Source organism: Elephas maximus, chromosome 20 (assembly GCF_024166365.1).
Source record: "Elephas maximus indicus isolate mEleMax1 chromosome 20, mEleMax1 primary haplotype, whole genome shotgun sequence".
Taxonomy (NCBI): domain Eukaryota; kingdom Metazoa; phylum Chordata; class Mammalia; order Proboscidea; family Elephantidae; genus Elephas; species Elephas maximus.
In genome coordinates this window covers 41,755,789-41,770,671 of record NC_064838.1, presented here as the reverse complement: position 1 = coordinate 41,770,671, position 14,883 = coordinate 41,755,789, and the positions used below count along the sequence as shown (strand labels likewise).

The 14,883-nt window shown below is 42.7% G+C and overlaps 1 protein-coding gene and 1 long non-coding RNA gene across 3 annotated transcripts in view; one reads left to right on the top strand and one right to left on the bottom strand.

The window, feature by feature from the left end:
• LOC126064286 (uncharacterized) overlaps positions 1 to 8,181 on the bottom strand; it is a 51,111-nt gene extending 42,930 nt beyond the window's left edge. Inside the window, exon 1 of the long non-coding RNA XR_007514467.1 lies at positions 7,973 to 8,181. This is a non-coding gene — a long non-coding RNA (uncharacterized LOC126064286). The remainder of the gene's footprint in view (positions 1 to 7,972) is intronic.
• A 68-nt stretch (positions 8,182 to 8,249) lies between these two features.
• Positions 8,250 to 14,883, top strand: part of RAB7A (RAB7A, member RAS oncogene family) — a 79,491-nt gene continuing 72,857 nt past the window's right edge. The window contains exon 1 of one of the 2 annotated variants that reach the window (XM_049863152.1): positions 8,250 to 8,442. The gene's annotated coding sequence lies outside the window, so the exon portion shown is untranslated. The remainder of the gene's footprint in view (positions 8,443 to 14,883) is intronic. The other variant, XM_049863151.1, reaches the window with a different exon arrangement.

The window sequence follows — 14,883 nt, the reverse complement described above, 5'->3', positions numbered from 1 at the left end:
GGTGAAAACATACTCACCAATACAACTTCCGCATTTACAATTCAACGACATTGATTACATTTTTCATGTTGTGCCACCATTATCACTATCCTTTTCCAAAATATTCCACCTCCATTAACACAAACTCAATGCCTCCCAAACGAAAGCTTCCCTTTCCCCCTCCCTGCCATCCCCACTGATAATCACTAATAACCTTTAGCTTCCATATATTTGCTTATTTCTTATAAGTGAGATCATACAATATTAGTCTTTTTCGTGATTGACTTATTTTGCTTAGCATAAGGTTTTCAAGGATCCTCCATGTTGTGGCACACATCAGAACTTCATTTCTCTTTATGGCTGCATAATACTCCATTGTGTGCATTTACTACATTTTTTAATCCACTCAACTGTTGATGGACATTTCAGTTATTTCTACCATTTGGCTATTGTGAAAAGTGCTGCAATGAACATTGGTATAAAAGTTTCTTTTTGTGTTCCTGCCTTCACTTCTTCTAGGTATATACCTAGGATTGGGATTGCTGGATCATATGGCAGTTCCATGTTCAACTTTCTGAGGAACCACCAAACTGTTCTCCACAGTGGCTGCACCATTTTTACCTTCCTGTCAGCAATGGATGAGGGTTCCAGTTTCTCCACAACTTCACCAACACCTGTTGTTTTTCTTTTTTGATCATTGCCATTCTAATGTTTATGAGGTGATATTTCATTGTGATTTTGATTTGCATTTCCCTAATGGCTAATGATGCTGAACATCTTCTCATGTGCATTTTGGCCAATTGAATATCTTCTTTGGTGAACTGTCCAAGTTCTCTGCCCATTTGTTAATTGTGTTGTCTTTTCATTGTTCACCTGTAGAAATTTCACATAAATTTTGGATATGAGGCCCTAATCAGATATCTGATTCCCCAAAATTTTCTCTCAATCTATAGATTGTCTTTTTACTTTATTAATAAAGTCCTTTGATTAGCAAAAGTATTTAATTTTTATGAGGTCTCATTTATCTTTGTCTTTTGCTGCTCAAGCTTTTGTTGTCATATTTGATAATCTATCATTAAACACTAGGTCCCACAACCTCACCCCTACATTTTCTTCTAAGAATTTCATGGTTTTAGTTTTCACGTTTAGGTTCTTGATCTATTTTGAATTGGCTTTTGTATATGGTATAAAGCATAAATTCTGATTCATTCTTCCGCATGCGCAAATCCAATTTTCCCAGTGCAATTTACTGAAGATTCTTCCTCCCCCACTGAATGAACACAGCACCTTTGTTGAAAATCAGTTGATCATAGATGTGTGGATTTATTTCTGGACTTTCAATTCCATTCCATCAGTCTATGTTTCTATTATTACACTGGTACCAGGCTATCCTTTTTTTTCATAATTTATTTTTTGTTGTTGTTGAGAATATACGCAGTACAGCATATACCAATTCAACGATTTCTACCTGTACAGTTCAGTGACATTGATTACATTCTTCAAGTTGAGCAACCATTCTCATCCTCCATTTCTGAATTGTTCCTCCCCCGTGAACATAAACTAACTGCCCTCTAAGTTTCCTATCCAATTTTTCCAGTTCCTATTGTCAGCTCGATCCCGTATATAGTTCTTAAAAGAGCATGATGTTCAAGGCAGACATTCCTTACTGGTTAAGCTAAACTATTTTTTTGCTTTTAAGAAGACTTCAAGGGATATTTTTGGTTTAAGGTTTAAAGACTATCTCGGGGCAATAGTTTTGGGGCCTCATTCAGCCTCCATGGCTCCAAAAATTCTGGATTCTATGTGAATTTGAAATTCTGTTCTGCATTTCTCCCCTTTTGATCAGAATTCTTCTATAGTATGTTTGACCAAAATGATTGGTAATGGTAGTAATGGTACCATCCAGTTCTGGTCTCATGGCAACAGGGATAGTTATTCATGGAGGCAATTAGCCACACATTCTACTTCTTCCTCTCATTCTTGACTCTCCTTCTCCTGGTGTTGCTCCAGGTGTACAGAAACTAATTGTTGTACCTTGGGTGGCCACTTGCAAGCTTTTAAGACCCCAGGCACTACGCAATAAACTAGGGGATAGAACAGAAGCACTAAACACAATATTAGACCAATTAACTGGGATGTCCCATGAAACCATGACCCTAAACCTCCAAACCATGAGGTGTTTGGCTGTACATAGGCAGCCTCAGCAGCAACTCTTTTTGTTGTTGTTGTAAATATATCACACAACTTTGGCCAATTCAAGTTTTTATAGGTGTACAATCTATTGACTACAATTACATTAATCAGCTGTGCAACCCTATCCTTAATCAATACTATCTTTCCATCATGGTAAGCCAAAACTCAGTGCTCCATAAGTAATAACGGTCCCCTTTTCCCCTCTCTCCTGCCCCTGGTAACCACTAAGAAACTTTGGTCTCTATATATTTGACTGCTCTTATCTTTTTATATAATTGAGGTCACCTGATATTTGTCCTTCTGTGATTGACTTATTTCACTCAGCATAATGTCTTCAAGCTCCAACCATATTGTAGCATGTATCAAGACTTCATTTCTCTCACTGGCTGAGTCATATTTCAATGTATGTATATACCACATTTTTTTTATCCATTCATCCACTGATGGCCTTTTAGATTGTTTCAACTTTTGGCTATTGTGAATAATGCTGCAATGAACATTGGTGTACAATGTCTGTTCGTGTTGCTGTTTTCAAGTCCCTTGGATATTTTTCTAGCAGTGGAATTGCTAGGTAATACGATAGTTCTATTTTTAGTTTTTTGAGGAACTGCCACACAGTTTTCCACAATGGCTGTACCATTTTGGATTCCCACCAGCAATGGACAAGAATTTCAATTTCCCCATATTCTTGCCGACATTTGTTATTTTCTGTTTTTTTTAATTTTAGCCATCTTAATGAGAATGAAATGGTATCTCATTGTGGTTTGATTTTGATGTTGAGCATCTTTTCATGTGCTTGGTGGCTGTTATGGATTACGTTGTATCCCCCCAAAATGTGATGTAAATGACCTATGGTATAATCCCATTTGGAATTTTTTTTGTTATGTTAATGAGACAGTGTAGTGTGTTTCTTAAGTCAATCTCTTTTGAGATATAAAAGTGATTAAACAAGCAAGGGAGGGGGTAGGAATAAGGGAATATAGATGCCACACCACAGGATCGCCAAGGAACCAAGAAATAGAAGCTGAAAGGACAAAGACATTTCCCCAGAATCAACAGAGAGAGAAAGCCTTCCCCTAGAGGCGGCACTCTAAATTTGAACTTCTAGTCTCCTAAACTGCTAGAAGATAAATTTCTGTTCGTTAAAGCCACCCACTTGTGGTATTTCTGTTATAGCAGCACTAGATAACTAAGACAGTGGCCATTTCAATGTCCTTTGGTAAAATGTCTATTCAATTCCTTTGCCTATTTTTTTATTGGGTTATTTTTCTTTTTGTTGTTCAGTTGTCCAGGCTTTTAAAATTACTATAGTATACGGTAAAACCTGTGAAAGCCAGAACCAATGTAAGGTGGAAACCTGTCACAGAAGGAAAACTCGAATATTTTCCATTAAAATGAGGGACAGGATAGTGGCAAGACCGCACTCTGTTAAGGGTGGAAAACTTGCACGACCAGGAAAAGGAAGGCGGTCCCACTGAGTTCTGGCTCTCACAGGCTTTCCTGTACTATTGTAAAGATGGCATGGCGACGGTGTTTGACCTCCTCTAACTTCACAAGTCAGGAAAGGTATGCTTCAGGGCTGTATCCATTCACCATACCTATTCAATCTGTATGCTGAGCAAATAACTCGAGAAGCTGGACTGTATGAAGAATGGGGCATCAGGATTGGAGGAAGACTCATTAACAAAATGCAGATGACACAACCTTGCTTGCTGAAAGCAAAGAGGACTTGAAGCACTTACTAATGAAGATCAAAGACCACAGCCTTCAGTATGGATTGCACCTCAACATGAAGAAAACAAAAATCCTCACAACTGGACAAATGAGCAACATCATGATAAACGGAGAAAAGATTGAAGTTGTCAAGGATTTCATTTTACTTGGATCCACAATCAACACCCATGGTAGCTGTAGTCAAGAAACCAAACGATGCATTGCATTGGGTAAATCTGCTGCAAAGGACCTCTTCACAGTGTTGAAAAGCAAAGATGTCACCTTGAAGACTAAGGTACGCCTGACCCAAGCCATAGTATTTTCAATCACATCATGTGTATGTGAAAGCTGGATAATGAATAAGGAAGACCGAAGAACTGACACCTTTGAATTGTGGTGTCGGCGAAGAATACTGAATATACCATGGACTGCCAACGAACAAATCTGTTTTGGAAGAAGTACAACCAGAATGCTACTTAGAAGCAAGGATGGTAAGACTGCGCCTTACAGACTTTGGACATATTGTCAGGAAGGATCAGTCCCTGGAGAAGGACATCATGCTTTGCAAAATACAGGGTCAGCAGAGAAGAGGAAGACCCTCAACTAGGTGGATTGACACAGCGGCTGCAACAATGAGCTCAAGCATAACAACGATTCTAAGGATGGCGCAGGACCGGGCAGTATCTCGTTCTGTCGTGCACAGGGTCGCTATGAGTCAGAATCGACTCGACAGCACCTAATAACAACTTCACTAGAGGGAAGGAGGATCAAGATCAACAGCCCGAGGCTAATTCCTTTGAGGGAGAGGTCAGACATGCCTCCTCTCTCTGCCATCTTTACCAATTCCGACACCAACTGCCCCTCCCATGGCATTCTCCACTTCTCTGCTGAGTTCAATAATTTATTGCAACAGCCACACAGAACACACAGACCATACTCACAGTTATGGGGCTTATAGGGAAGTAACAGGTTACAACTCAGGTTCAGGAATGCTCAGAATGCAGTTCTCCCATCAGGACAGCCTCTTCTCAGCCATGCCCGCAGGCACGCTTCTTTCTCTCTGGCCCCTCAGCCTCTGCTAAGGCAAGTGCTAAACAAAACTCTTTTAGCTCTGTTGATAAGTGCTCCAAGGCACCCCACTCCGCCAGTAAGCCTCAGCCTGAAGGTGCGCAGCTTTTTTGCTCCATGGGCCAGGAGGCCCACTGTGCCATCTCCTGCTGCTCTTTCCTGCTGCCGTTCCTCTGACACCGCTTCTCACCATCGTCCGTGTTATAGCCGTGTCTTTCTCAGTCTCCTGGTTTCAGGAGCTTCTCAGTGTAGGGATACTGGGTCCAAAGGATGCTCACCACTCCTGGCTCTTCTTTCCTGTTGGTGGTTAGATCCTCTCCTCCCACCTCTGGGATGGCTTGTTTTTAGCCTAGCAGGATGGCAAAACTGACCAGTCCTCTATGGTGGGCCACAATGTCCTTATTTGCATAACTTACCAAGTAAATTATCAGACGATAGTGAAAAACCAAAAACCCACTGCGGTCGAGTCAATTCTGACTCATAGCGACCCTATAGGACAGAGTAGAACTGCCTGATAGAGTTTCCAAGGAGTGCCTGGAGGATTCAAACTGCCAACCTCTTGGTTAGCAGCTGTGGCACTTAACCACTACACTACCAGGGTTTCCTGAGACCATAATGAGACAGGCCATATAAAATGATCCATCCCACTGCAAGTATGTTTTGAAATCAGAAAGTGTAAGTCCTCATATTTTATTCTTCTTCAAGGTTGCTTTAGCTGTTTGAGATCCTCTGCCCTTCCATATAAATTTGAGAACTGGCTTTCCATTTCTGCAAAGAAGGCTGTTGGAATTTTGATGAGGATTGCATTGAATTTATAGATTGCTTTGGGTAATACTGACGTCTTAACTATATTAAACCTTCTGGTGGTGCAGTGGTCAGGAGCTTTGGCTGATAACCGAAAAGGTTGGTAGTTTGAATTCACCAGCCACTTCTTGGAAATCTTATGGGGAAGGTCTACTCTGTCTTATAGGGTTACTATGAGTTAGAATCAACTCGTGGTGATGGGTTTGTTTTTTTGTTTTGTTTTAATCCATGAACATGGAATGTCTTTTTATTTATTTAGGTCTTCTTTAATTTATTTTAGCAATGTTTTATAATTTTTTGCATAGAAGTCTTTCACCTTTCAGGTTAAGTTTATTCCTAGGTACTTATTCTTATTGTAAATGGTAATGTTTCCTTAATTTCCTTTTCAGCTTGCTCATTGTTGCTGTATAGAAACCTCACTGATTTTTGTGTTTTGACTCTGTGTCTCTCATAAGGACACTTGTAATTGGATTTAGGACCTACTTGGATAACTCAGGGTAATCTCATTTTGAGATCCTTAATTACATCTACAAAGTCTCTTTATCCAAATAAAGTCACATTCACAGGTTACAGGATGTGAACATATCTTTTTGGGGCTCGCCCAGGGAGAAATCTCTAAATAGTTAGAGACGAGACCATTCAACTCACAACAGGAGTCAAGAATGATTCCAAGGTTTTCAGACTGAGTAACAGGAAAGAATGGCATTTGCATGAGCCGAGATAGTAAAGACTATGACAAGAGTATGTTGTTGAAGATAAAGTTCTAAGTGGCTCTTAATTGTGTTTGTATGAGGTTGGGGCTTGGAAGGGTGGGGTGCATTCTAAGAGTTCTGCAGGGTCCATCTTTGCCTCGCTTTTAACACTAAATTCAGAGAAACTTGAGTTCTTTTTCAATTTTCTTGGGCTATCTCCTCTGTGTTTTGGAAATGTCTAACTCATCTTCATGTTTCTATCATCCAGCTACATAATGGGTGCAGTTATTTGCAGTCCATTAGGAAGATCACACACATTGTCATGAGACCGTGGCTCACAATCCTGGCTGTGCCACTTGCTGTGTGGGCTAGGTAAAGTGACTTTCTAAGTTCTTCAGTTCTTCTCAGTTCTCTATTTGCAAAATGGTGGTAATAACAGCCTTCCTGTAAGATTAAAATAATGACTCTTGGAGTCTACCCAACAGTCTAGTACGGTGCACAGTAAATACAGACCTTCTCCACTCCTCTATTAGTTTATAAAATAACCCCTGCAAGAGCTTGGTTGCTAACCAAAAGGTCGCAGTTTGAATCCACCAGCTGCTCCTTGGAAGCCCTATGGGCCAGTCCTACTCTATCCTATAGGGTCGCTATGAGTTGGAATCGACTGGACAGCAACGGGTTTTGCCTTGTCTCTCACAAAAAGGTGCCCTGGTGGCACAGCGGTTAAAGCATTCAACTGCTAACCAATAGGTTGGTGGTTCGAAACCACCAGCAACTCTGTGGGAGAAAGATGTGGCTGCCTGCTTACGCAGTGATTTAGTCTTGGAAGCCCTATGGGGTCACTATGAGTTGGAATCTACTCCACGGCAGTGGGTGGGTGTTTCTCACTAAGGAGCCCTGGGTGGCACAGTGGTTAAGCACTGGGCTGCTAACTCAAAGATCTGCTAACTGAAAAGTTGGCGATTTGAACCAGGGATTCGAACTGGTTTGTTCTGGTTCAAACCCCTGTTGAGAATTGGAATTTGTAACACGTTCCTAGGCCATCCTAATGATGCTGTTTAGGGACCAATGCTGAGAACCACCAGTAGTGCAGGTTCTCGAATTTTATTATACATAAAAATCACCTGGAGATTGTGTTAGACAGTAGATTCTGATTCTAGATATCTGGGGTGGACCTGCAAATTCTCAGCAGGGGTCTGAACCAGAAGGAACCAGTTGGAAGACCTGGTTTGAACCTACCAGCTGCTCCTTGGGAGAAAAATGTGGCAATCAGGTTCCATAAAGATTACTGCCTTGGAAACCCTATAGGGCAGTCCTGCTGTGTCCTTTAGGGCCGCGATAAGTCCGAATAGACTCCACCACAATGGGATTTAGTTGTGTCTCACGACAGAGATTTCTCCCTGGGCAAATCCATTCTTAGGACAAGCTCTGTAGATCCTGAATTGCTTAGCGTACATGGTAGGACTACTTGGTTGCCTGATCAGTCCTCTTGGAGACAGACACTATGGCAGAGGCAAGCTTACCTCATCCTCTCTCTCCCGGTATTCGTTATTCAGGGAAGACAGGAGGCGGCTGAGGAATCGATTTGTGGGTCCAACATGGCGCCGTCCTGGTCCCTGACCGAGTCTCAAAGATGGCGACGTCCTATGGGGGCAGACATGTTCGGACTACAAGATCCAGGCCCAGGCCAGAGGCGGCCGGAACCTGACGCAAGGTTGAGGCGGCGTCCCACCTCCGCACTCCTCGGCGTCGATTGTCTTGTGACAGGTACTTCCGCTCGGGGCGGCGGCGGTGGCGGAAGTGGGAGCGGGGCCGAAGTCTTGGCCATAAAGCCCGAGGCGGCGGCAGCGGTGGTGTTGGAGGCTTGAAAAGGGCGGAGGGGTCCGCTGGAACCGGCATTTGGACTTCTTCTCTGCCCCCGTACATTTTCGCCTCTCCTCGGCAAGAGCTCTCTCAACGCGCCCGGCCCGGAGCCTCCAGCGGAGCGGCCGCGGTAAGCAGCCGGCCCTGCCTGGCCGGTGGCCTTGTCCCATCCCCCTCCTCAGCCCCTCGGTACCCAGGGCCTCGCATCGATCCCGTCTCGGGGAAGGCTCCGCGCTCAGCCCGATCCTCGCGGGGAAGCCGCGCGTTGTTCAGCCCCAGGAGCAGGCCCGGACCGCGCCCGGTCGGGAAGAGGTCAGAGGTTGCCGGGTGTGACCTCTGGCCAGGTTGCCGGCGCTGAGACTGCCGTCACGGACGCCTTGTTTACTAGTGGTGTCAAGACCGGAGACCCACTGGGCACGGGGCCTGTGCGCCCGCGGCGGGATGCTCTAGCCGCTTGAGTTCCTTGCAGCGGCGAGCGGAAGGGTGTCGGAGCCGGCCCTCCAGCAGCCGTGTGGAGGGGACGGTGGTCCAGGCGCCCCCCAGCCGATCGCGCCTAGTGCTCAGCTACTTTGGCATCTGTGTCTTCGGTTGAACAGCCTGATTCGGCCTTGGGGGAGGGTCCCCGATGGCAGCTGAGTTAAGGCAGTGAGTCAGGTCACGTGCGCGGGGCTCACCTCGGAGGCTTGTGTACATGTGAGACGCTTCTGGCGCTGGGAGATTTTTGTCGTAAGCATGTTATGGTAAATCTTGAACGAAGTTTTCAGACTTATTGGGGGAAAGATGATGAATGGCTGTAAAGCTATGTGTGTTTAGTTCAGACTTGATACATACCGGTTGCCATCGACTCGATTCCGACTCATAGCGACCCTATCGGACAGAGTAGAACTGCCCCGTACGGTTTCCAAGAAGCGCCTGGTGGAATCGAACTGCCGACCTCTTGGTTAGCAGCTGTAGCGCTTAACCACTACACCGCCAGGGTTTCCACTTGATACATAATGGTTCTTAAAATGGGAATATAGAGAACAATAATAGGAAACATTTGAGCGCTTACTGTATGCTTGCTGGGCACCGTGCCAAGACCTTTTACACAGGTTGTTTAATTTTCAGAACAGCCTTTTGAAGTACGATTATCGTGCCCACTTGTGGATAGGGAAATCGAGGAACACAGAAGTTAAGTCACTTGTCCAAGATCACATAGCTAATAAGTTATGGAGCTGAGATTCAAACCCAAGGATTCAGACTCTGGAGTACTGCACTAGATGTCTAGGTTGCACTGCTTTCAGGTGCTCCTGAAGCTTGTGATTTCTCTTGTGCTACCTGGTATCTTCCTCTCTCTCCTTTTCTTTCTAATAATGTCATTTTAAAGCCTCCTGAAGTGGCATTTGTTCTATTTAAAGCCAAAAGTCATTCCATTTGTAGTTGTGACCTTTAATGGATATTATTGTAGTGTAGTGTCAGTATATTAGGAGCTCTTGAATTCTGACAAAGTGCTTAATCGGGGTTTGAAAAATTTTGTTACCTGAATTTTTTGTCAATTGATTAGGCTTGGCAAGCCTGCCATGTGAACCTTTCTTACCACCTTTAGCAGAGATGCGGGTGTACAGCCAGCTGGTTCTTCCCTGTTGAAAATACTCTTTGGATTCTGAAAGAACAGGCTCTTGTCTCTTCCTTGTGACTTAAGCAGCTGATTAGCCACATGACTTCTCATCCATGGATTAATAAAGTCTCCTGTTAGTCTGTTTCCCTCTTCAAACTTTGGAAGGTTTATTTAGGTTTGAGTGAGTTGTGAATATTTCTAATACCTCCTGAGAATATTACCCAAGCTAAAGCTTGGAACTCACAACCCCGTCGTGTTCCAGTTTATCTCGTTTTACCTTGCTACTCAGCCTGATATATTTGAGTAATAAGTACTGTGCCCTTAAATAGCGTTTGGGCACTTTTTCATTCATTCATTGAATGTTTTGAGTATCTGTCATGATTCTGATCCTTAAGGAATTTTCAGATGGTGAGTGATCATTGCTAGGAATTCGGTTGTGGACAAGTTGTCCATAGAACTTGAGGCTTTTGGAAAGAAGAGTTATTTCTCATCTCGGCAGGTGAATTTGTAGTAATCCAAACAGTCTAGTGTTTTGGCTAAATTGAATTTTGTTAATTTTAACAACAGCATTCATATGGCTTGCTCTTTAAGAGAATGTAGAAGACAGTATTACAGTTTCTAATTGATCACGTCTTTTGTAACCTTCAGCACTCTAAATTTGTTTCTCCTTTTGCTCTAGTGGCGTTTTTTGTTCACTTGAGGGAATCCGTGTCACTGCCACCCCATTGCACTGCAAGTGAGAGTTGTTGCAGTGTTCATTGAGCAGAGGTGCATTTGGCATGCTAGATTTTTTTCTTCAGCTGACAGAGAAAGTTGAATGTGGTTCCTGCCCATCACAGTACCAGTAACATCCTAGATAAAACACAGTGCCATGCTACCTCCAATAACTGTTTTGTCTCTCCATCTATAAGAGGAGATTTGGGTTTTGCGCATGTAGAACTGCAGTGTAGGAGAAACCAAACCAAAAACCAAACCCAGTGCCGTCGAGTCGATCCCGAGTCATAGAGACCTTATAGGACAGAGTAGAACTGCCCTGTAGAGTTTCCAAGGGGTGCCTGGCGGATTTGAACTGCTGACCCTTGGGTTAGCAGCTGTAGCACTTAACCACTACGCCACCAGGGTTTCCAGTGTAGGAGAAGACACTCTAAAAATGGTATTATTATTCTGTCCAAGTAATCGTGATATTATTATTCTGACAAAGTAATGGTGAGCAACAGCTTGGAGATAGTTCTCCTCCCCCCCACCTGTGGCTAAGCCTCCAAACCCCATAATCAGAGAGCATTGCATTGTACCAAAGTGTGGCTTTGAATCACTTTTCTGACCCCACCCTCAAGTGAAGAAAAAAAAAAAAGTTTTGATTATTTGATTAACTTTTAATAAGTCTTCAAAGAGATCTGCACTAATAACATTTTTGCACTTATATCTGGCATTGGCCTTTCCACACAGAGGTGTATCAAACCCAGACTACGTGGGCGTGGCAGTAGTCTTATGCGCTTTCCCTCTCTGGGATTTGGCATAAATATTTTGCCATTATTTCTAAGACAAATTGTCCAGCTCTCCATCCATGTACTTCAGCAGATTTGACTGAGATAGATTTGGCTAGATGTTGGACTGTAGGCTGTGGGCAAGGTTCTTCAGAGAAGTTAAGGAAGTGCCTTCCTGAATAAGGCTAAACAGTGGTTCCCCTTGGCACTGATGTCGTTCTCTGAAGGGGACTGGCACTCGAGAAATGAAGTACCGCTCCTCTTGCCCCCCAATTATGCAGTTACTGACTTTCTGCAGACTTTTATCCCCCATATAAGGTTGCCATTGTATTCTCAGGGACTGATTCTTACGTGTTATCAAACACTTATCCATTAATGCCATCTAATAGATCTCTATGCTTATCTGTCTGCAGTTTGCTGCAGAAACATTTTGGAATGTGTTGATCTCTTCAGTTATTTGCTCTCACATCTTCTGTCTGTGCTCCGCTTTTCCTTCTCACATATAGCGTTAAAGACAGAAAAATAGCTTGCATTTATGTTTTAAAACTTCCTAATGGTGGTTGGGGTCAGTGTGATTGGTGAATCAAAAGTGATGTGTGGGTGAAATTAGAACAGGTGTTGTAGCCGTGTCTCTGACTAGTTTCAATTTTAGTACTGGAGCCTGTGATTTCAAAAATGAATTTAAGAATAGCTACTTGCAAAATGTCTCTGTGGGGTAGGGAGAAAGCTTGGGAGTTAGTTCCAGTGATGACATACAGTGTTGGCCTTGTTCGTTTGCCTGGAGATGCAGTACTTAATGCAGGGGGCCCGCGAGCCTCTCCTGGAGCTCTCTGTTCTGGTGAGGTCATCACTGCTCTGGAGATCAGCCTGCCTGATTCTGTTGTCCATTTATTTATGCAGTGGGACTGAGCAAGTCTGAAGAAGTATTTTAGGGCAGTGTTGGAAATTCTACAACCTTGCCTGGTTCTCAGATGGCCTTACCTGTGTGACTGCTGCCAAATATCATGAGGGAAGTTCTCTTCTGCCCCCTGCCCTTTCAAGTAACGATGGCTAGCTTGCTTCTTACTATTGACTTTCCTGGAGTTATCCAGCTCAGTTCAGGAGTCCTTGTGTGTAAGTGCAAAAAAAAAAAAAAATGACCCCCATTTTTTATTTTAGTTTGAGCTATTCAAGAGTACCTGACAAAAAAACAAAAACAAAACAAAAAAAACCCAGTGCCATCGAATTGATTCCGACTCATAGCGACCCTATAGGGCAGAGTAGAACTGCCCCATAGAGTTTCCAAGGAGCACCTGGTGGATTTGTACATGACAAAGCTACTGTAAATTAACCTTTTAAAAGGCTTAATCTTAACATAGACTTAAAAAAAAAAGTGCTTCTTTCATACAATATTTAGTCAGTCTACCAACAATTCTCGGTGCACTTACAGATCTTAGGATACCTTGAAATTACTCTGGGTCGTTTGGGCAGCCCACAGGCTGAGAGCCACTCTGAAATCCTCTGACTTGTACCATTTCGGTTGATGGTTATTCAAGAGATTAATGTTTTCTAGAAACCTTCCTGCATAGCATTTTCTTTTAAATGCTTTTTAAAATTTCCGTCATGCTTACGATTAATGTATGATTTCATTTGGAGCATACCTCAAGTCTGTAGGATTACAGAGTAGACATTTCTATATTTCTGCCTGAGAAATCTGAGGCTGGATGCCCAGGTGGCCCAGCAAGAATGCAGTCCAGGTCTGCTGCAGCCCTTCTCAGTGCTCTTTCTCATGACCGTTCTACCCTGCCTTTTTCAGTTCGGATGATTGCCCTCAAAGCCTCAGCATTTGACCTCTTATGAAAATGTTTCTTTCCTCCACTGCCTTTTCTTTAAAATGACATTTCTTTGTTGCTGATTATAAAACTAGTCAGTTCTTTAAAAAAAAAAAAAAGCCAGGAAAACACAGAAGTGTAAAGAAGAAGAAATTGTGATTCACACTACTCAGAGGAAGATCAGGGTATTAACTGGTTATTTTCTTCTAATGAATATATACTTTAATACTGTCCTTTAATGAAATTAAACAACAACAACAAAAAATAGTGTGAGAATTTAATTGTGGAGGGGACTGGACACGGGTCCTTTGACCTGTGGGACCTCTCCTAATAGATGGGAAACTAAAGATCATCTCCTGGTGGTCATGGGACTAGCTGTATTTTTCAGAAGCTTAATGGCAACAGGTGAATAACCTGATACATCCAGCTGCAGAATAAGGTTTGTTTGCCTTGGTGACTCTGAATAAGTGAAGTGTGGCCCTTGTTTTTAAGTCTTTGTCATTTCTTCTATAGTTTAGTAAACTTTTAGTTGAAGTAAAAGATACATACAGAAAAGTGCGCAAATAAATGAACACCTCAGAGAATTTTCACAAACTCAGAAGCCCCCTTGTGTCTTTTTCAAGTCATTACTGTCTTCCCAAGGGTATTCAGCCTGTTGACTCCTAACACGGTGGATTAATTTTGCCTGATCTGGACTTTCTATAAATGGAATAAAAAAACCAAACCAAACCCACTCCATCGAGTCCATTCCGACTCATAGTGACCCTATAGAATCATACACCATGTATTCTTTTGTATCTGGTCTCTTTGACTCACCATTGTTTGTGAGACGTTCTGTTGTGTGCAGTTGTAGCTCCATTTTTGTTGTTGAGTAGTATTCCATTATGTGACATAGCATAATGTATTTATTAAACCACTGAGGGACATTTGAGTAGTTTGTTGCTGTTTCAAACGGTGCAGCTGTGAATATTGTTGCACATGTCTTTCGATGAATATGTATATACACATTTCCACTGAGTAAATACCTAGGAGTAGAATGGCTGAGTTTTAGAGAGCGTATCTGTTCAGCTTTGATAGAAAATGCCAATTTTCAAAAGTCATAACAGTTTATATTTCCACAGCAGTTCCAGATATTTCCCATCTCTGTCAACATTTGTTATTGTCTTTAGTTTTAGCATTCTAGTAGGGGCCTTTTTCTTTATGACTCGCGGTACAGCCTCTCCACTTACCAGTCTGGAGAAACCTTTGTAGGGGGGAGGTGGTTTCTGGAGCAAAAAAGGATAGTTTGGTACTACCTCTTGTAAATACTGCATAAATATGGGGCTAGAAAAGCAGAGCCATAGTGAATGGCTTCAGTCTAGTGAGCAGTTAGCAGTCTATAGTTGCCCTTGTAGGTTAGTTTTTGCTTATGTAATCTGTACCCGTTCCTGGTGGTGGACTTGGCCCAAAAGTATCATTTGTGGGGTATAAATCTAGCCATAATAGACAGTGCTTTTGTTCAAGTTCTTATTTGGTCTGACACTTGGTCCTTAAAATACTGGATTCCCTCATATTCACTACTGGAAATATGTCTGTTTTCCATGTTCTGACTGCCCACCTAGGTATTAGTTGTGTTTGACCAATAGCTTTCTGACTGGGTGTTGCTGAACTTTGTACATCAGCTTTAGATTTTAGTTTGG